The following is a 23,147-nucleotide window of genomic DNA, read 5'->3' as shown; positions in this document are numbered from 1 at the left end:
GATGCTTAATTGCACTGCCTGAAAATACGTTGACATACAGGAACTGCAGTATGCACCCGTGTCCCTTTGTCCCTGTTGTGGTGACTTATTCACTCTCGTTGAACATCACTTTATTCATCACTGAGAGCACTACTCGGCCTGAGAAAATGCGTGTATCGTTTCATCTGTGGCCTTCGAAGAGCTTCAAAAACAATGACTTTAGTGATGTCATAGCGATGAAAACGTTAGACAAACAAACTTTAATATTAGGTGAGGAAGGATCTGTTTTATTTGTCAGTTGACATTTTATGCTGCCTTGTGGGAAATGTAGTTTATTGTGGGGTTTTCTTGATGCTCATGAGAAAAAAAGATATTTTGGCTACTTTTTTTTACCATTTCTGTCCCTTTTTTTCTCAGTCCCAATATGAACATCAATTTTCGTGGATGTTTGACTCCAAATCCGTCCCATTCTTTTCCTTCTTCTGTATTTCAAGTGGCACGGAGCAGTTGTTGTTGGTAGAGAGCCAAGGAAAGCTCAGACACTGGTGTTGTTACTGACAAGAGGCGACGTTTAGCGCCCTGCTTGGACTTCTCTTAAATAGTCTCCACTTTCCTGCTGACTGCTGGAGGGAGGGAGCTGTCAGGTGAATAAGAAGGGCGGCCTTGAGAAGATTCTGATCACCGCAGGTCGCAGCACGGGGGGGCTGTGCTCGTTGGCACTCAGGTGGCAGCACCATGCTGTCTTTTAAGGACTTTATTTATCCTTCTTCGTGTAAAAGTGTAGAAGTGGTATTAAACGTCCTGTCGGCTTGTCCTGGTTCTTTCATCTTCTAATAAGGTAGACATTCTTTAAACTGCATACGGCGTGACAAGCTTCTGTATCCGCCTCAGACATGCACACCAAACACACATTTCACATCCAGCAAAAACCTGTTTGCTTACATTTAAAACTGCAAAACATGCCTCTCTCTCTCTCTCTCTCTCTCTCTCTCTCTCTCTCTCTCTCTCTCTCTCTCTCTCTCTCTCTCTCTCTCTTCTCTCTCTCTCTCTCTCTCCCTCTCTCTCTCTCTATGTATATATAATATATATATATATGTATGTGTGTGTGTGCGTGCAGATGCACCAATGAAACCTGCAGCTGCTTATTTCCATTCGTTGTGATGCAGAAAATTCAGTGTGACATTTGTGTGTTCATAGCAACAACATTCCCGCAGCACTCTGCGCTTCCAAACACAACCCGTGGCATTCTGCCCTCCTGCTTCCACCTCACCTCCATTAATTTAATGAATATTTAGCGCAGCGTTGGCAAGACTCATCGTGCCACAGTGACTGTGTCGCTGCCTGTGGCACCGAAGTTGCATCTTTTTTTCTTTTTTTTTTTTTTTGGGGGGGGGGGGGGGGGGGGGTTTACAATTCAGTGACTTCCTAATGCTTGTAGTGTTTCATTTGTTTTTGTAGCTTTTTATCGGAACACGTGCGCAGCATGTTTAAAGAAAAGGGCAGACGTTTTTACATTTAGATTTAGAAAATCGCTAAAGGGCTCTCTGATCCCTGAAATATTTTGTGTCAGCTGCAAGAGCTGCTGCACTTAGTACAATTTGTCTGTTGTCACAGCGTGCACTGTTACAGCGATACCTGATCCAGTGTCAGCTCCTCACTGAGTGATGGAGGATGAGACTGAGTGCAATAACAACACACCTTATTTCATCATTTGTCTCCTGTTGCTGCGACAAAGGGGGCCGCCTCCCATGATTCAATCTTTTTGTACCGCAAGGAACTAGGCCAACAATGTTTCCTCACCGTCGTGAACACGCGGTTGTTTTTCTGCGTCTAAGCAGAGCCACAGTGTAAACTGTGGTAAACTGCTGGAAGGATGACCTTTGGTTCCACAGATGGGACTTCATTCAGGGTTGTGTGTTAGGGTGTATTAGACTGAGGCGGCTATGTGGCTGGACAAGTCAGGAACATGCCTTGAAGTCATAGGAACATATTATAAATGTAAGTCCGAGGTTATAAGCTTATTGCCCAGCAGCCAGAAGTAATGCAAAAAAAAAAAAAAAGTAGAAGCTGATGGTATTCTCTCACTTCAGTTCAAGCCTTTCAGATCAGGGCTTTTTAAAATACTGCACCAAAGATATACTCGCCTTATATATTTCATGCGGCGGCTACCCCTCCGGACATTAATATGGTGGTGCAGTTTAAAATTTTGATAGCAAAGCTTTCGGGCTTTGCCCCACATTAGTGAAGGACCATTAAAAAAAGCCCCCAACATTTCTGAATCATTGAATGCGCTCTAGCCTCCGGAAATGATTAAAGGAACAAGAATCATGAAGGAGAGGATATTGCTCTGTTCTTCATCGTTATTTTTGACAAGTTTCCGTCAGGGATTTTCGAAGGTAACGTCCAACGCACAGAGGCATGACACTTTGGACCCCTGCTTTACTAAAAGTCATCATGTATTTGTTCATGTTTTGTCAAACTGTACTAATGAAGAGCTACATTAGTGCAGCCAGCTGTTAACTTCTCCAGCAACACTCAGTGACCCGAGCCCTTCAAGAAGCCTTTAGATTTGTTTGTGTCTTGTTACTAAAGGAACTTAGGAACACGGTTTCTTGAGTTTGGCGCCCCCTCTGGTCAAAGCAGTACCTGTTATTTGCCTTCCGATCTTGTCCATTAAATGAATCACATTATTATTATTTTTTTTACATAAAATCTCATCTTGTTGCCCTTTAACAGTCAGTCCAATGACTCGCTGCAAATGTTTTCATTTTTTGCCATAGAAGATATGAACATTTATTTCTGTAGCGTGCTGATAACTGCCCCGCGACAGCAGTCATAGGCTTTAGAAATAATTATGTCACAATGGTCTATCTTAACATCCATGGGCCTTGCTTGCTTTTGTAGGTCATCAAGAGGCAGCAGTATTTTGTATTAACCAGCTCAACCTTTCTAACAGGAGCTTTAAAGAACATGTGCCCCTTCTTCAATGCCATTGGACAGCTTGGTAAAATGAGAAATTGACTGATGGGGTTTTTGCCCAAAGATGAACATTGATCATTTTTGGTGACCAGGAAAAAACACAAAAAGCATTCAGTGCAGATCTTTCTGAAATCACGCCCTCTCTTTGTAAATAATAATAATAATAAAAAAACAACAACATGTGAATAAGTTTGATTATTTTAATTCAGAAAATTGCTCCTTTAGGTATGTTCAGAAGTCCAAAGCTTTGTTTTTTCCTGTAAGCGAAGCAGTTCAATCTACTACAATAACTTACATCCTGTTATTTACACAGTAGTATTTCTGACTCAGGTTTCTTCCGTCTGCACCACTTTAAAGGGCTCTGACCTTCCTGGAATGATTGTGTATGTTCCCATTACAAACAAAAATGCTTTTGCGGTGACCTTCATTTACCTTGCATATAAAACAATATATAATCTCTGCAACCGGCTGAGCCCCTTATTATGTGCAGTTTGTCAGGGGTGCATGCGTAAATTGAGTTGATTTTTGATTTGAACACGTTTAGGAAAACAAACCTGAGAGTTTAAATGGCCGGTGTAGAGGAAAAGGTGGTTTATCAGGGAAGAAAGTCTTGAAAAAAGGGACTGGATTGCCTTGAATTGGCAACTTGTTAAAAGTTTCTTCTAACATCAATCCTTTCCCTCTCATGTTTCTTTTGAAAAGCTGTGGATTTGGCCTCTTTTCTGTCAAGCACAGTCATGCAGTCTAAATAAAAAATACACACCAGCATTCTGAAATATCTTCAAATACATCATGCATTATGATTTAGCTGAATTATGTTGATGTACTTGGCTCATCTCTCTCGTCAGAGGCTGCAGCAGCATATGTTCTTTGCAGTCCAGTAGCCAGCTTGCTTCACAGCACACTGTATCACACTGATTAGCATTTATTTATACGTGGAGAATCCATCTGGAGGGTACCTGCGTTCTTTCACACTCCGCACCCACACTCTGGTGACCTGTTTCTCACTTCATCTCTCCGCTCCTTTTCAACCCTGGCTCTCCGTCGTACAAACCAAAACAGACTGCTTTCCATCCCTGCCTGTGACCAGTCAGGAGACGGATGGATCTGGTATCAAGGCCCACGTTTGTTTTGGAACCTGCAAGTGGAAGCGGTGACCAGATGTGAAAACAATGTAGTCACCGAGGCGAAGCGGCAGGAGAGGCTGCTATCACAGATAGTGCAGATTGAACAGAGCACAGTGGCTCTGCTTACTGTCTCCGTGACATCTGTTTTACACTGAACAAAGTACAGATGGGTGACGGCGCATCTGGAACAGCGATTAAACTATGAGCGAGGCTTGTGTTTACGTATCTTCACAGAAACACCAGAGCTGTGTACTTCTTTAGTCAATGATGGAGTGTTATTATTAGGCACCGGCATGTTGTGTACAGTATATGAATGATATGATTATACATACTGTATGTGTAAGACGTACTGTAGAGCGATTAAACATGTACGTAGTGACGTCAGCCGCTAGTTTCTGCAGAGTAGTTTTGAAGCCTGACAGTCTTATTAAAGTCGCAATACTAGGAAGCCTGTCTCAAGCCTAATATTTGATGATTCAATCTAAAACCAGGCAAATAGAGAGTGCTGAGGTGAGCCTTCAGCCTCCTGGAAAAAACAGCAGTAAAGGCTACTGAGCCTAGTCAGAGCAGACGCATCCTTAATTAAACCCCAGGCTGCATGGAAGACTTATTAAACAATCACTCTCAGGCAAATACAGAATTGAGCTTTTAAACTACATACAGTATGATTAAAAAGAAAACCAAAACAAACAAACAGAAAAACCAGTTGAGTTCATTGTGTTTGCATTGTTACCTTACATGGTGCATGTTTGTTCTGATTTAAGTTAGTTAACTCTGCAGCAACCTCAGCTGAGCTCCTTACCTGAGATAGCACTTCAACTGTGAATGACTACAATAAGCCTTTTTCCTCCTCTCAAAGTGAAACACACTGTTTGACAATAAAACGTCTCGCTTTCACATTAACCATCCACTGGATAGGATAGTGAATTTTCACCTGAGATACAGTATGTAGCCTGTAAGCCTCCACCTCTTAGAATCATCTCAGGTTGGAAAGATATTTCACGTGGCTTTCTAAAATAAAAGTTAATTAACTATTTCACAGCGGGGCTTCAGACACACTTACATATTCCAGTTAATGTATCGTACCTGTGATACAAGGACCCCGCGACCAAGAGAGCTCCTTCAAAAGTCTGACATAAAACAACAATTAACCCACTTATACAAAGACAAATTAAATCAATAATTAGAATTAAAGGCAGTTTCTTTGTCTCTTAAAGTCGGGTAACTCCATGTTTGTTAAAGCATATCTCAGCTCTCCTGGACCGTAAATTCAAAACCCAACAAATCCACACAAAGCTCCGGCACAACAGCAGTACATAGGGCTTACGTTGTAATCCCTGTGGTGTTTCAACATTCCTCTTTGGTTTCATAGATTCTAAAAATACAAACGTTGCTAAATTAATAAAAGTAATGCAGCAGCCAGAATGGCCTACAGCCATCAGAGGTAGCGTTATTTACACACATGCGTGTACTCTGAGCCAATCATCAGCCACCTCACCGAGACAAATCGGATTGTTTTGGTCCAAACTAATTTTCCTTACAACCTGTCGCCACTTTTACTAACCCCCCTCTAAAGCCCAGCAGGACAGAGACGCTGATTTGATCTTCCTCACCTTGATCAGATTACACTCCAGAATTAGTATAATTACAGCTGTCACTGATTAATAGGTAAGCTATAATTAGCACGCTCGACATGCATCGTGTGTGTGTGTGTGTGTGTGTGTGTGTGTGTGTGTGTGTGTGTGTGTGTGTGTGTGTGTGTGTGTGTGTGTGTGTGTGTGTGTGTGTGTGTGTGTGTGTGTGTGTGTGTGTGTGTGTGTGTGTGTGTGTGTGTGTGTGTGTGTGTGTGTGTGTGTGTGTGTGTGTGTGTGTGTGTGTGTGTGTGTGTGTGTGTGTGTAAGTGAGATTGGATCTGGATTGATGTTTTGTACAAGTTTAAAGAGTTTAGATTGTTAACTCATCATCACTAAAATCCTCCGAGAATCGACGTGAATGTCAGAGAAGAGCGCTGTAACACGTCAGAGTGAGACAGAACCCATCATCTTCCAGGAGATGAATTGTGTTTTTGATTTGAACTTAAACTATAGAGGAGAGTTCCTCCCAGACAGTTTGTCCTCATCAGTCTTTCATTTGCATTTGTTGATCTTATTAACCTTTCCTGCCTACATTCTCAATAAGTCACTGTTCATCACAGCTCGACACATGGAGACGGCTGTGCCTGCTATACATGTTATACCACACTGAAGGCCTTTTTACGGATGCCCTTTTCCCAATTCATTAAAAAAAATAAAATAGAAAAATAAAAGAAAATGGGCACAGACACCTTGCACACTGAATCCACTCTGTTTATTTTTTAAATACATTTTGACAATTGGCAGTTTGTCTCGTATTCATCACGCAGTGTGATCAAGTTATGAAGTTGAATTTGTGGTTCTTTCACTCCTTCAAAACAAACAAACAATTAAAATAAGACAAGAGTGAGGAAAGTTTCAATGAAGTAGAGTTTGTCCTGTTGACAAGGAGCTGCAGAATTATCCCGATCGCTCGAAGGTGAATTTCAGGTGTGTTTGAAACGCTGCTCTCTGCACTGAAGCCACTCAATGGGGAAAAAACAAAACAAAAAAACACCAATTCCTGCGAAGCAATCGATCCTAGAAAGCAGCTGGCAGTATGCTCGGGACACACGGGTGAAAGTTTTGAAGTCGGTGTGCAGACATGATGGATGTCTTCATGCTTTCATGTGCCAGCACTTCACTGCACACGACACACTGAGCTTTGTTTCTCCTCTTTCATCCTCAGTGATACAATGATGTGATGAAAATGACTTTGTGCTGTAGCTTTAAGGTTTTTATTAATGTCATGATGGACTGATGTGACTCCTGTGATACTGATTAAGTAATGGATGCTGCAAAGTAAATATGTGTGTCGTCTGCATAATGGCAATTTTTAGTTTAAAAAAAAAAACAAACCCCAAAGAAGCAATTCTAATGGATAAACATGAGCATCATTTAAAATGCAGATTTATGATAATATGATAACTATGTAAAGTGGACATAACAATTCTCCAGATGTATATGTCATGGTATAGTTTAACAAGTATACAAACAGAACATGAGTTAAATTCACTTTGTGTTCTTACTATGTAAATGAATCATACACATTGCTTTGTTGGGAGACTGCATGTGTGAGGTTTTTTTTTTTGTAACATTTCCACTGTTTTACCAAATGTCTGCTTTTATTTGGTGATGCGATGGATTTGCGACTGTCTCTGCAGTTTGATGACATGCTCATCCTTGTAGCAGTTTGTGGATGATCGCTTTTCAGATGAGTATGAGTGTTTCCATCGCAATGTGCCACCATCTGCGTGCAAATCTAACACACAGTGTCATCAAGATTTGCTGGCTGTCACTTTTCATTTGCCACAAACCCGCCTTCGCTGCCAAACAGCAGCAGTTTCATTCTCTCCAGCGGCCAACTTGTTTGTATCTTTTTATCCGCCTCTAATCTGAAGAGAGGAGGTCATGGGACGGTGATGAAAATGGACATTTTTCTTATCTTGTAGGTTCCAGTGCAGTGTTGCTCGTAGTTTACCACCAGCCATAGAATATAAATCTGCTCTAATTTGGCTTAGAAAGCATTTTGCAAGCATGGCTGATGACCAATTCTGAGATTTCTGCTTTGCACTTAAATGAATCAGTGGGTCCCCCCCCCCCCCGCCTCACTGCAGGAGCAGTCAATAAAACAAGATGGATAGTATGGAGCGGCTCTTAGAGACGCAGAGGAGGGATAAAAAGGCAGCGATAAGAGATTGAACTGCAGGTTTTCAAATATTTATAGTGATGGAGTGTATATCAGACATTGTGCATGCATGAGCTACTCGTGTGCACTACAGGTTTTCAAAAAAGCTTAGCACCCCCTACTGCCCCACAGCACACCCCTCAGTCAGTAAGGGAGGGCAGCCAAGCAGAATGGACCATCAGGGGGATGGACAGGACGGCTGAAATAGGTGATGCAGGTTCTTCAATTCCTCCAGTGATAGGACCGTGTCGCTTCACAGGTGTGCCGAATGATCTCTTTCCACTTCCTCAATCAATACACTGTATGTTACCAATAATGCAATTCTGATTATTGTACTATTGGTCCATTGGTCTATAAGCTTGTGCACAGTGTTGTTAACTGCAGCCGCTATGGAGTTAGCATCCAAGCTAACTTCAATATAGAACAACAAAAACAGTGTTGAATAAACTAATCACAAAACTCATATGACGGCACTTTGCCCAGTACATACAGTCTCTTAGTTTGACACATTATCATTTACTGCAGCAAGCCTTTGGAAGATGTCTTACACCAACCTGTTCTCACTTCTTCTTCTCGACGCGCTGACTTAAAGATAAAGAATGTGCCTTTGACCTTTGCAGAATAAGGGACAATGGTAAAATGTAGTTTTACAGAATCACAAGTTCAAAGAAAATGCATGGAGTTCCAAAATGAGCGGCTGTGGCTCAGTTGGAAGGGTCGTCCTCCTCTTAAACACAAAGCTCGGGGTTTGATCTCCAGCTCCTACAGCAATGTGTTTGATGTGTCCTTGGGCAACACACTTAAGCCCAAATGTATCCCGCTGTTTCGTCAGCAGCGTGGGAATGTGTATGAATGTGAGTAGAGAGTTCTGAAGGTCACTTTTCAGAGCGACCTTGACCATCTGTGTGTGAATGTGTAGGTCTGACCATTTACCAAAAAAACTTTCCACGATACCACTCTCCTGTTCTTCTCATGTCACCTAATATTTTCATCAATAAGCTTTACTGGTGTAATCTAAACAAGCATCCCTGTCTCTTCTCAAACCACTGAGTGTGTGTAAATTTCATTTTGGTTGAATTCTTTAGATTTCTCATAACTTGTACCTGAAGATTTTTCTTGTGCTCAGTATGAATTATTTTTATTTGCTGTTGAGACTGTGATTTTAAGGCATTTCATAAATAATGATAAAATTTTATTGGCAGGGGGAAACTCCCGACTCTCACCGTGACAGATTGTTCTCCGTAGGTGATTTTTCAACCACAGTGCCACAAACCACATGATCCACTGTCCCTGCTGTCTCTCAAACACAACGTCAATATTGCCAGTGTGCAAACATACATTCAATCACTAGCCAATCACTTTGTATTACCACAGTCCTTAGATGACAAAGCTGAGGAGCGTCAATATTCCACACAAGCAAGCCAGGTGTGTGCGCAGCCAAAAATGGGTAAAAAAGGCAAATGACACTTCATAGATAAACTGTACCAAACAGAGTGAGTGACTCTCAGGCTTCTCAAGTGGTTTTGATTGAAATACTGAAAACAAAGAAACACGGGGGAGTGTTTAAATGGGAGTGTAATACTGTATACGCAGCATTAAGGCTTGTAATGAAATGTGTAGTTTCATGAATCATGTTTCTCTCTTGATTCTATTCATTACAGATATTCATCCTGTCAAAGGTTCTACTGATCCACCTGAAGTCCACAAAAAGTGTCTGTTCCAGTAGTCTCTGTGTGTGTGTGTGTGTGTGTGTGTGTGTGTGTGTGTGTGTTTTTATAAGGTCCATTCGGTGAATTACATTTATAGTGATGGTTGTTTACTCGCTGCAGCAGTGGGCACACGGGTGCGTCACGGCAGGAGTTTGGAGTCCCAGTTTACAGAAGTGATCAGTTATATAACATCCAAAAGAGGTGCTAATGCTGTGCCAAATAAACACACATGCACACGCATATTTTCCAAAAAGCTCAACTGTTTGGCTCCGTCAAAGCGCTGTAGTCAGAATCGTACGTGGACTACAGATAGCCACAACGTTTCTAGGAGCAAGGTTCATTTTTTTAAAATCCATTTTTTTTTTGCTAATCTTTACAGCGAGCTTTCAGGTGTTTTCTACGCCCCAAAGAAAGATTGCTTTTTCATCTGATGATCAGCGGGGCTGTGCTAACAATAAGAGCGTTCCTGGGCACCAACATCTCTTCCTAACGGTGTGACCATGATGGTGCTAAGCCTCATGCTGTTTACCCATTCTGCCATAGCAAGGTTCCTTCGAGCCTGTGAAGTTCACTGACAAAATTAGCACAGCAAATTAGCACTGATGAATCACTCATTATCAGCTTTGTGTATGTTGGCAGGAGCCGCCTTGTTGTGGGCTGCGTTGCTTGTTCAGGTTTTTCTATTTGCAGGAAAGCAAATACTGCAAACTCCAAATAATGATGTGTGAAATTTCAGTTTGTTTTCATGATGAACAGAAGGTGTGTGGTCATGAATATTTTTCACAGCTTTTCGACATCAACTTTGAGGGATTTGTCAATACCAGGATTCAAGAAAAATCTTGCAGATTATTGCAGAAATTTAACTTTTACAGCCATGCCAATGTCTGTGTCTTTTCTTGAAGGTTTTTCTGTTTGCTTAAACCAAATTAATGAAGCTCCAATTCGCACAAGATTTACCTCAGCGGAAAGGCTCTGAATTTCCAAAATACAGCCAGTTTTACAGTCGCGGTTTCCCATAGTGTCCATCGGGGAGTGGACTGTCAGTCAGGAAGTGCTGGAGCGTAAAGTTTTGGACAGCATATCAAACAGCAGCAGCACTTTAGAAGGCCTGCTGCATCTACTAAGTGTCAAAGAAACAACCACCGTGTTACTCACAGGAGGTCTCCTCACTCTGCACTTTACTTTGGAGTTTATTTGTCCGTTGTTTGGACGCATTACAAATACGTTCAGAGGGCTGTAAACGGAGCACTGTTGGGCAGATTTGACAAGCAGCTTTAACCCGAGCCAAGTGGGTTACAATAAACAGAGGAGCAGATGAATGGGGCTGGATGGAGCTCTCACAGTTTCATTAGTAGAGGCGAGGATCTGCCCTGATATTGATGTTGCAGATGGCTAAAGAGGCTCCTATGACAACACTTTGTTTTTCAGTTTTCAATGTCAGGAGTAGACCGACCTCCACTCAGGAGACAAAGGAAGTATTCCAGAACAACTCATCTTCTGAAGCGTCTCCAGTTCTTCAAACATGCGTCTGTCTTTATGAAGGAACTGATTCCCTGAGCCTGCTGCCCTCTTTTTCCACTCACCTTTTTCTCTTACTTCAAGGCATATATGCACTTTATGCACCTGCATGTCCTGATGTTGCTCAACGCCATTTGTGACTGCTCAGTCAATTTATGAAAAATTGATGTGGTAGAATGACAAATTGCCTTTTCTTGAATGTTGCATGCAGGAAATGACAAGAAATTTGCTGGCATGTCCAAGTGCACGTCCAAGCAGTCAGATAGCGTTAGTCACCGTTGGTCGGTTGATGACGTAAACATGAGCGTAATGTACGGAGTGGCTGAGTTGACTCTTTGACTCTGCTAACCCCTCACATGGACGGTTCTTTGGTTTCTTCTCTGGGTTTTTTCTCCTAACCGGTGGCGGTGTGGTTTTGACCGAGCATTGCCCCGCTGCGAATGCGTGGACTGAACAAGCACACCGTCGTGTCGTCTTGGGTCAATGAGGAACGAATCAGTTGGGCCCGAGCTCTTTTGCCGTTGGGTGCCGTCAGAGGCCCTGGGTGATCTGTAACGAGAAGCACAAAAAAAAAGTGCCGTGGCAGCTCATGACGTCATTGTCTATTCATGTCAAAAAGGCTGCTGCCAACAGTCTGTTTTCCTCCCCTGCCCACCTTTAAATAGTTAGTTTCTCCCACTATGTCATTTCATTTGAACTCCACTGCGCACACCTCCCCGTGAACCTTTTCAAATCACAAGCGCCATTTGCATGTGGAGATAACAGGCTATCATGCCCACTCTTCTGCCCCGAGCACATTGAAGCAGAAATCCACACCTCATTCAAGTGTTCAACATTTTCACTACACAGGATTTAAAAAAAAAAACATTTTTTTGCCTCTTTACCTCAGCGGTTCTTTTCTTGTGGGTTGAATTTGCAGCATGTTCCTGACCCGATCTTCTTTTAGAAAACTAGTTACATAAAAAAGGTCTTTAGCGTTTGGCCACAGGATCAAAAGCCTTAGATGGTGTTGTACACAAACAATGCAAGCTCGTCATCAGGCCTGACCAACACTCCACAATATTCAGTCTGATTAGATGTTGAACATATGAGGCGACACACAGCTGCTTGTTACCTATAGTCTGTGTGGACGGTGATAAATCCCACCTTCAATCCAGCAAAGAATCAAGTAATCAAACTCGACTTCAAGTAGTCTCGGCGTCAAGTGGCAATGCTATTTGTTGGCTGCTTGTGCTAAAAAAGAATGAATAAAAGAAGAAGGAAAATATTGTAAATATTGAATGTTTGAAATACGCTTGATTATTTTGTACTGTTTAGTCCTTTTTTATCAGATTTGTTTTTGGGGCTTCTTATGTCTCTATTGGAGAGATAGGACAGCGGATAGAGTAAGGAATCATGGAGAGTGGGGAATGACATGTGGGGAACGAGCCACAGGTCGGATTCGAACCTTGGGCCGCAGCCACTGAGCACAAACCACTGCTCCATGACCACCCCAATGTGCCCCATGTTTTAGTTTAAAAAAAAAAAAAGTGAGATTTTTAGTAAAAGTGAATGAATTTGTATACATGCAGCCGAGTAATCATATAAAAGTACGTTTGTTTTTCAAAGGTTATCTGAACAAGGGCCTGCAAAGTTTGTCTTTTCCCTCAGTAAAAGGTGAATCACCAAAATGTGAGCCAGAGTGTGAGGTTTGGAGCTGGATTTCTGTCTTTTTATGCAAATAACAAAACGTTGTGTCATTGATGTCCACTCAAGTTCAATGACAGCAAATTTTACCCATAATGCTTTGTAACCCACCAGAGAGTATCTCTCTCCGGGCTCCAAATTACCTCTAACATCTGCTGCCGGTATGTGCCACGAACAACTTGTCATCCAAAACACACGCACGCACACGCATGCACGCACACACACACACACACACACACACACACACACACACACACACACACACACACACACACACACACACACACACACACACACACACACACACACACACACACACACACACACACACACACACAGTGGTACTAGCGAAAAAAATACCCACAAGCACCAGAGCCAAGAGACTGTCTGTTTGAATTGATTAGAGCGTCATAAGTGAAGTGATTATGTGCTTGAACAGAAATGATGGACAAAGTTGCTCTAACTGATTGTCTGTCAGGCAGTGACTTGCATGCAAATAGAGCGGAAATATGTTGATATTTAGAATACACCAGCGTGCTGTCATGGCGATAGTAAAAAGAGATCACATTGAAATATGAAAGAGGTAAAGAAGACGAGAAGAATTTGGAAAGCTGTACCGACTCCCTTTACTGTACCGAAACCAAAGATGGTAAATATGTGGACAACACATCTCATCCTGTCCTGTTGAACGTTAAAGAAGCCAAAATGATCTGGTGGCACTAAGGCTCTTCAATCCAAAGCACACATTTAACTACAGATAAAAAGCCGAGATCCCTCAGCTCGGTGCAATCCACAGCTGAACAGTCGCTTGTGTTTGTTCAAACAAATTGTCCCGGTAATGTAAAGTTCAATGACTCGACTGCTGCTGTTCCTCCTGTCCTCTGCTAATCTAGTAAAGAACGCTGCAGGTGCCACATTGGTCAACAGAGCTGTCAGTCATGAAGTTACATCCACTCTTTTTTTGTTGTTGTTGCAAATACCTAATTAAAGCGAGACCTCTGCAACGTAAACACTTTGACATAAATCAGCATGCTAATAATTACCGATGATAACAGAAACCATGACTGAGAGGATAATCCTTATGTGTATTTTTATTTTTTTAACTTTGCCACATGTTGGATCTGTTAACATGGAGGAGGCGGGCCTATACTGCAGCCAATCAGCAGGGGGAGCTCTAAATCTTTTGGCTTCACTTCCAGGTGGCTCCTGTGCTGTCCATGTTTGTAAAGTCTCCAATTGAAACCAAGAAAAACCTGATTGTCCTGTTTTTTTTATAATTCAAGTGTCAATAAGGGCACGTCAGGCATCGATCTGAAGTATCAGATGACTTTGTGTTAAAGCAGAGGCACATAGGTGAATCCTGACACTCTCCTTCAGTGCTAATGAGACAGTTTGCATTTTGCTGTGGAGTTCAAACGTTCTGTTTCCTGTCACTCGTGAAGCGTCCGTGCCTGACGAAAGAGTTTCGAGCAAACGAGACAAATCTCAAGAGACGCCGGAGAGAAAAGACAACTCCTCTGTTGCCGTTCTAATGTAGCTTTAAGGTGCTATGTTCAGGTTTCAAAACATTTCTTTGATTCCAACTGGCTCCACCAAAGAAGATAAATCTGTTTCCGGGGAGATTTTTGTTAAATTCAAAGAAAACAGTAAAAAAAAAAAAAAAAAAAACAACAACATTGTAGTAGTTTATTTTCACAGCAAGGCTTTGACTTTAAATGTCTGTAATTGAAGTGTTCTTTCTGTTCCTAGTTATGACCCCTACACACACACACACACACACACACTCACATCCAATATGAATCATGTCATGTAGAATTTGCAATAGTCTCTGGAACTGATAGTAAATTTAAAAACAAAGCAGAGGAGCGTCAGCCTGGGAACAAGACGAATCAGCGAGCTCATGTTTCATTTGCGCTGGCAGATCCGCCTGGTCTCGCTTCCATTCAGACTCATCTAAATCTAACATTATTATGGTCGAGCTTCACAACATTTCATCTCAGAAACAGAATTAGATTTTTTTTTAAAAAGTCCTCAAAATGTACAATGCAACCAAATGTTTTTGTTTATTTTAATTCTCGCTCATTTTTTAATCTTCACAACAAAGCAGTCATTTCCACACTTCCATTCACTCCTATGGAGCTATTTCTGTTCTCGTCACTGTTTTTCTGCCCCCTCATCCTCATCTATTCCTGGCTCTGCTTTACCTCAGATGACCCACTGAGCTGGTGACATTGAAACTCTCCTCAGTCAGCATGTTTGTATCACAATGAATCATTTGTCCTCCAGGACCCGGCGAACACAACAATGCTTTAGAGTTGATCATTAAAGAGTCAGGCCGTCTACTTGTTTGCGCTTCTCTCTTGTCAAGAGTCCTGAATTTCAAAATGAAGAATAAAAACGGGGTAACACATCTCCGATTAATATGGATGTACTTAATAAATAAAACAAAGCTCGCTAATTGCCTCTCAGTATTTTTTAAAGTGTACAATGCTCTGACCGGGAGGGATGCAGCACTGGGAGAAAAGTCTTTGGTCGTTCCATCAGAGGCCTGTTAGTTACAAAGCTAAAATAGTAACCCTTATGTAACTTAGCTTGTGCCTTCTGAAAGGAGATGTCAGATGCAGTTCCGCAGTGGGAAGGCTTCAAATTGTTCAGAGTACAAATGCAACAACAAAACATGAGGGCAGGGAAGCCTTTTGGTCTTTTAAAAAAAAAAAAAAAAGATTAATAAATGATTAATTAATGATAATCATCGGAGCAGGAGGTGAAGAGAGACGACGTGTGACAGGTTGAAGTGGTGTATGATTATGTTTGATTTCAAGGCCTTCTCACTTTGAATAATTTGTTTCATTAGACGAAAAGGATGGCACAGTGCTGACACAAAATAAATCCCAGTGACAGTGATCCAGGAAGAAAGCATTAGTGATTCTGTTTGAAGGCTTGTTCTTCCCTGAAAGAATTCCTGCCGCCTCCTGTGTTTTTTTGGCCAAGGCGGCATCCAGTCACAATGTCTGCAAAAAAAACACAAAGCAGAGGGGGAAAAAAAGAAGATTCAGCAGACATGTAGACAGATAGCAAACAGTCAGTGAGCAAGTCAGACCAGTTTAAGTCACTGGTCCATTATAGGAGAGCAGGCCTGAGGCAGCTATGACCACACGTTAAACTAACCCCTCCCCTTTAGGCTGACTCACACACTTCAGCTTGGCTTTGCATAAGGTTGCATACTTCATACTTAGCATACATGCTTATCTCTCATGTATCCAATTCTACATACTTCACTTAGGATGCAAACATGTTATCCTCACTTACATGGACTCATCCTTCATATGTGATGCTGCATAGTGTAAATATCTGTACATATTTGTCTTCTGTATTATTTGTTCTTGTCCCGTCTTCCTGAAAGTTGCTTTGCTTCCAAATGATGTATTGCTCAAATGTCCATAATGTTGGTTGTACAGCTCTTTAGTCAGCTTCTGCTGTTTTTTAACCCTTTATCGGGCAAGTGACTATTTTTGGTCATTTTCGTACACCAGCCTTCTGTACCTCAGTAAGGTCGAGAAGCATGTGATCCTCACTCAGCCAATCAGAAGAGATCACCCTACGTCACTGATCCTGCTATTGTGGGATTTGAACCAAAATATGGTAACTTTGTCAATGTTTATTTTTCAAAATGAAATTAAAAAATATGTAATTTTTTTAACAGAAATAAAGTTCCCCCAGTAACACTCTGAGGTTGAATTTTTGAATTTCAAAGCATTTCAATGAGTGCCATAAAAGGTTTAAACGTGCAAACAGACAATCAAATACTATACAACAAAACAATCCACTGACCAGTCAACTGTGTCAGGAAGGAAAAATGAAGGAACCTCTGAAGCCACTCTCACTATCTGACTGACGACACATCGATGTTTTCAGTGTCACATATTCAAGGGGGAAAAAATAGTCCCTGCCATGTGCCCACTCGTGACAGTAACAAGAGTTCGACAGCATAACTTGTCAAAAAAAACCAAAAAAACAAAAATTGTATCTGGCACCCCCTCATGTTACTACCTCAGATTCAAAGAGACTCACTACATCAAAAACCTATCATGATCACCTCAATAATTTAAGACACACACTCGAAGCACTCCCGTGTTTGTGTGCGTGGGCGAGGAGCAGGCAGACAGGAGGAGACCTGACGACGGAGAGAGGAGAAAACAAAGTGCTGAAAATGAGTGAGAGCGGGGGAGGGGAGTCCTGGCAGAGGGACACAGAGACTGTGAGCGCCACAGGCACATCTGCCCATGCCTCACTTGCCCCTCTGTGGTTGTCTGGCCAGGCACATTAACACCAACATTAACAGTGTGCAGCGGAGGCTGTCACTTCTTGTAGTTGCTTTCCTTCAGGTGTGTGATTCTTAAAAACCTCTTGTTGAAAAAAGATCCTCCAGCATGAATCCCTGTCATTACTGTACTTTGCTCCATGATCTTAAAGGAATTATCCAGTATTTAACATATTTACTGACGCAGATGGGGGTTAAACAAGCCTCTTATTCTATGGTTGTAGTCTTGAGTGAGGTTGTTAATGGACTACAATGATCGCATGGTATTTTTGCCATTCAGCCACCGCTCTCACTTCATTTATTTCCCAGACTATAAGATGGAAAACTCTGCAGGCTTTCTTCATATGAATGCTTGGTCACACATGCAACTGTGATCTTTTCCAGGAAAAGCTGCTGGCTGTTCAAGACTGCACTTGTGACAAATAGTCATCCTTGAGCTGGACCTCACCTCCTCATTCTCTGGAGCTATTTCTCTGAAGAAATCTGACAGAGATAACCCTATAAATGAATGCGAGCGTTTAAATCACACATTTCCACTGGTCTATCCTGCACCTGACCTGTAACTGGAATAATGGGCTGAGCTGTCCTGTTTATTTTACCAGACTCACCTGGAAATTGTCCTTTAAATAGATTTAACAGACAAACTGAGACGTCAGAGAACACAGCGAGGCCCTACTAAGAAGCTACGAACCTCTCAAGGTCTACTGGAAGTTTTGATCATGAATGAAACTCTTACTGCAGTGATCTGATCAGGGAGCTCCCTGAAACAGGTCTGTGAATTGTCTTGTTATTCCTGCTGAGAACAGGCTGTTTCTGTGTCTGTAGCTTCAAATTCAAAATGAGCTGGGCTCAGCAACGCCCCTTTTGGAAGTACTTCGGTGGCATGCTCTTTCTTGCACCATGCCCTGTTTTTTTTTTTTACTGTGAGAAGGCAGTACAAACACCTCGCTGTAGGACTGTCACCCACCCGGGGAGGGGCTACTGCCCATTTGTGATCTCAAAACGGCCCGTTTGAGCACACAATTTCAAAATATTACGTCCAAGCTGTAATGCAGTTACTGGCCACTAGCAGGAGCTGTTATCCCAGACTGACTGCAGCCTCAGCCAATCAGCTGTCTCTTCTGGCTCTACTACCTGGATGTTAACAAGCACAATAAATGGACACAATCTTATAGGAGTTGCACATCTGGCAGTATTTTTCATCAATAAACTGGAGTTAAATAATAAGCACAGGAAGGTGGACGTTAATAAATGACATAGTTGACCCCGCAGACAGTTAAAAAAATTGTTATTATTTAAAGTTCAGGGGATATAAAGAAAGTATCATCATTGTGTAAATACAACTCAAAAGATGGTCGAGTATGTTCCAGTTAATCATACAGTCAAGCATCTGCCATCATACATAATAAAAGCACGTTTATACATGTGTTCTCAGAGGCTAGATATTCTTATATAACATAGACTTAGTCTGTCAACGTTCCAATCAGATGACTGCGAGGAACTTGGAGCCAACGAGTTAGTCAGACAAGAAAGAGAGGAACACTTCATCTCTTTTATTCAGGACAGGTCATATTCTTATATATGTTAATAATTCATCTGATTCCAGGTATTGTACAGTAATAGAGGGATATTTCTTCTAAACTTACAAGTACTTGTTCAGTTGTTTGTATCTATGTTTTAAATGATTGGTATTCGTGGCACTGATTCTTCGTTGGTCGTTGTAATCAGGGTCGCCTTAAAAAAACGGACCAGTACAGTCTGTCCAAGTTTTAGTGTCACAGGTGCATTTTCTGGTCCTCCAAGAAAAGATCCACCTGATAAAGACCTACTTTACTTGGTACGAAGATTTTAGGTTGAATCATCCCATCCACTCACAATGTACACCACACATACACACACACACACACACACACACACACACACACATACATACAAAAAAAAACATGTTGTGGCCTACTTTTCTAGTCCCACTCCTGTAATCCTATCTGGGACCACTGAATAGAAAGGCTGTGGGGAAGCCTGAACCAGCATTGTGCGACAGAAAGGCTCAAAGAGAAGGAGGTTGGAGGCTGAGCCGGCTGGGTTTCTGTACTCTCCATCTTGAAAGTGGCAGATTAGCCTGAACTCCACATTCCTGCTCGATGAGAATGAACCCAGTGTCTGAAGAAACATGCCCTTTTATGCAAACATACACAAACACACAAACATTCACACATTCCCCCATAATTACAGGCAGACTTATCTCAAGCATTTAGCCCTTACACAAACAGACACACACACACACACACACACACACACACACACACACACACGCACTTTGTCTTCCCTTTCACTCCCAAGCTCTAAAGAACAGGACAAGGATCCCGCTGGCGGTGATGGGTGCTTGCTTTAGGCGGTGGCGATGCGGATGTCACCTGGTGGCTCTACGGTTTCCTGCGTTGGTGTGTGTCGGCGGGCCAGCTGTGATGGCCAGCTGCCCATTTTACCAAAGACTTGGCAAACTCCCCAGATGGTTGACCCAGATAGAGAGAGCCAGAGAGGAAAGTCATGCGTAGGCACCCCTCTCGTTGCACTCTGCTCACTAATGCTCACTGTGATGTACACCTGCGTAGGCAACCTGCACACACACACATATACTGGTGCACTCCCATCAGAGCAGGTGAGGCAGGAGAACAAGAGGTTTTTATGGCTTATTTTTGGGTATGATCTCAAACTTTCCTGATGCAGCAAAGTGTCGGCACAATGTGGCTCTTTCAACGCAGGAATATCTGAAGTATACAACCATTTCTCCAGACTTTGAATTCCTGCTGCCTTTACATTATGGCAGTATAGCTTAATGCTAGTAGTGGTTGCTACATTACAGCTTACACACATTTGATCCTGGACTTGAATTTCTACCTTCATGAATATTAGTTATGTTTAACTGACGAGTAATTCTGGCGGTGATTAGCACGGTTGGCGTTTTCTCGGTTCGTTGCAAATGTTTCCTTCCTTTGAACTCATGGAATGAATGAATGCATCAAACCTTTATTGCCCCTCCGGGGAATTTGCCTTGAACCGAGAGCATATAAACACAGAAGTGATAAAGGATGACGATGTCCATACAGGACTTCACATAAAAACCAAAATCATTAGAACAGCAAATTAAAAAACAACCTCTTTCAAGCATCACATGAGTACATGTAAGGATTTTAAGTAGCAAGTTCAATAAAATGTAGAGTTTGGTAGAGAGAAATACAAAACTAGAAATGTAGTGTTGTTATATAGAAACTAAGTACAAAGACATTGCTCATATAAAATCCTATTAACAGTGTAAAACAATGATGAAGGCTTCGAAACAAAAAGAGTGTTCATCCAGATTCATGACACTTCATTGAAAGGGTTAACGGAGAGTAAGAGCACGCTTATACTGCACGACTTTTTCTTGTGCGTTTCTTTGCTGCTTTCATTTGTAAGACGATCATTGTGTTCTGAAATGTCAAAATAAAAAATAAAAAAAACCTCAAAGATGTTAACGTACCTGAGAATTTTTTTGCCCCGAGCAGCAAATAAAAGCTCCCAAATTCCTTCAGAAACTTTCCACAAAGCCCGGCATCTGTGTGGGGACAAAAATGTCCCTTTAGAGGCCGTGTGTGTGTGTGTGTGTGTGTGTGTGTGTGTGTGTGTGTGTGTGTGTGTGTGTGTGTGTGTGTGTCTGTGTGTGTGTGTGTGTGTGTGTGTGTGTGTGTGTGTGTGTGTGTGTGTGTGTGTGTGTGTGTGTGTGTGTGTGTGTGTGTGTGTGTGTGTGTGTGTGTGTGTGTGTGTGTGTGTGAAGTCATTATGCTCAATGTCACACTGCATTGCAGTGCAGTAAAACATTTTGAGCTGTGTGTGTGTGTGTGTTATGAAATCATTCCAACAGTTTCGGGGCTGACTTCCAGAGGTTTCTATTTTAACATGATGACATGAAAAGTAAGCAGATTATATTGTAGAGATGGTTTAGCATCTTGTTTTATTTCTTTAATAAATGATGCTGCCGCGCCTGTCTCTTCAATTCTTTCACGTCCTTCCGTCTCACTCCAGCTCAGTAAATCTGTCCTCGCGTTCTTAATTAAATACCTTTCTCTCCCTACTTTTCTCCTCTGCGAGCAGATCCATTTCTCTCCCCTTGACCTGCGGTGTTTCTTCCTCCTTGTAACACGGGACAGGAAGGTTGTGCCGTCACAAGGGCACGCGGACGGGACAGAATGATAAATGGGCTGAGGAGGTAGTCTCGTTCGTCATCGGACAAAATATGCTGACATCAGTGCTGTAACGTATAATAAAGAGAGGGGAGGGCTATTAAAGGTGAGGAGAAATGAGCCGTGCTTCAGCGCGACAGGAAGCAGGAAAAGCAAGGCGCTCGTAGATTATGGGAAAATAAGGTGTGTGTTACAGCGTGTGTGTGTTTGTGCGTGGGGCGGGCACTCTGCAGGCACGCTGCCAGCCTCACTGTCTTTATCATCGCTTTACTATTAAAACCTCCTCGAGCATCCTCGAAAGAAAACCCTGCTCGTTGCCAGTTATTTTGAATTCTGCTAATATAGGTCCACGTCCCCTGGCCACACGTGTGCGCAATAATCACAATGACACGAGAGTAACACAAAGATGTTTTCACCACTGAACCTTTGACCTTTAAAAACCACAGGAAGGTTCATTCCTCACTGAATGGATCACATCCTGACGTAACATCCAGAGGCGCGGAGGCCACCTGCGACTCTGAACGTCAGTTCCTAACTTGGGTTTTTGTCATTGTTGCCATGGCGACAAGCAAATCTTACAAGGATTGTTGTCAAAATGTTGCTCGCAGCGGCTCAGCAGACGACAGGTTGACGCGAGGAGCGATTTTGACAACTGTGGAACAAAATCAAAACAGCTCAGCTTGATTGGGATTCAGGGGAGCGCTTAATGATGTTAGTCAAACCTCCGAGGAGGAGAAGGAGAAGCGCAGGAGGAAGTGGAGATGTTTGAAACTTTTTCTTTGCGACAGGGAACTGTGGACATGTGCGTAATGACATCCCGGTTGGTTTTGATTGCTGTGAAATATGGGTTAAAGCTTATTAAATCCAGTACTTGCTGCACTCGTACCTCTCTGCCTTTTTACTCGTTGACGTTGCCCTTCAAGTGTAAATCTAGCCAGAGGAGCTAAAACAGAGCCAGTCATTGTTCCACTCATGCTCCTCAAAAGTATATACGTACACACACTTCACCACACACACACATCGGCGGTCAAGCCACAAGGCAGAACGCTAAAGCCACAAGGCAGCGGAGCGGATCAGTTCCAGGCGGAGAGCAGGCGGCTGGTTGAGTGGTGGACCACACCCAGCTGTGGGAGCTTGATGGGAGGCTTGGGAACTAAAGGAAACTCCCATAGGAAGAGTTAAGTCATTCCTATTTACAGACACTTTTATTTAGCACAGAAGCAGGCTCCTGTTTGCAGCGACGAGCAGGGAAACTGTGACAGCTGCTAACTGATGTAAACAATCAGGAGGATCAGACTTTGGTGGTCTGCTTTGTTTATGGAGAATTCTTGGATGATGTTTTGGATCTTGAAATATGTTTATTTTCCAACACTGTCGACTGGAATCATCAAGAAGGCAACTTTCTTCCATTTCTCCTTCGACACAATATTTATGCTCCTTGGTGACACCAAATAGAATAAACTGAACAAATAGCAAATATACAAATAGCATTTGGATCAGCAGTCACATTTTGGCAGATCAATTTTGCATTTTTCCAGTCATTGTCTTTTACTTATTTTTTTATTTTTTCAACCCCCCCCCCCCCCCCCCCCCAATATTGGAATTGCCATTTCCTGCGGTTTTTGTTGCTGCTACTCTCACAGTTGATCGAGCTGTAGACTAGAAGCCATGTGGCTGTTCTAAAACGCATGGAGCCTCAAGCTGTTTCTTTTTTTTTTTTTAACCTGCCAGTGACAAGCTTTATCAGCAGGGCGTATTAAACGTTATGCTTCACACTGCCTCCTGCAGGTTCCACCCCCTTTTCTGTATT

General features: G+C 42.3%; 1 protein-coding gene across 3 annotated transcripts in view; it reads left to right on the top strand.

Moving 5' to 3' along the window:
• adarb1b (adenosine deaminase RNA specific B1b) overlaps window positions 1-23,147 on the top strand; it is a 116,562-nt gene that overhangs the window by 49,164 nt on the left and 44,251 nt on the right. The gene's annotated exons all lie outside the window — the stretch shown is intronic.

The sequence above is a fragment of the Symphodus melops genome, assembly GCF_947650265.1.
Source record: "Symphodus melops genome assembly, chromosome: 12".
NCBI lineage: Eukaryota > Metazoa > Chordata > Actinopteri > Labriformes > Labridae > Symphodus > Symphodus melops.
The sequence above is the reverse complement of the archived record's forward strand: the minus strand, read 5'-3'. Positions and strand labels throughout refer to the sequence as shown.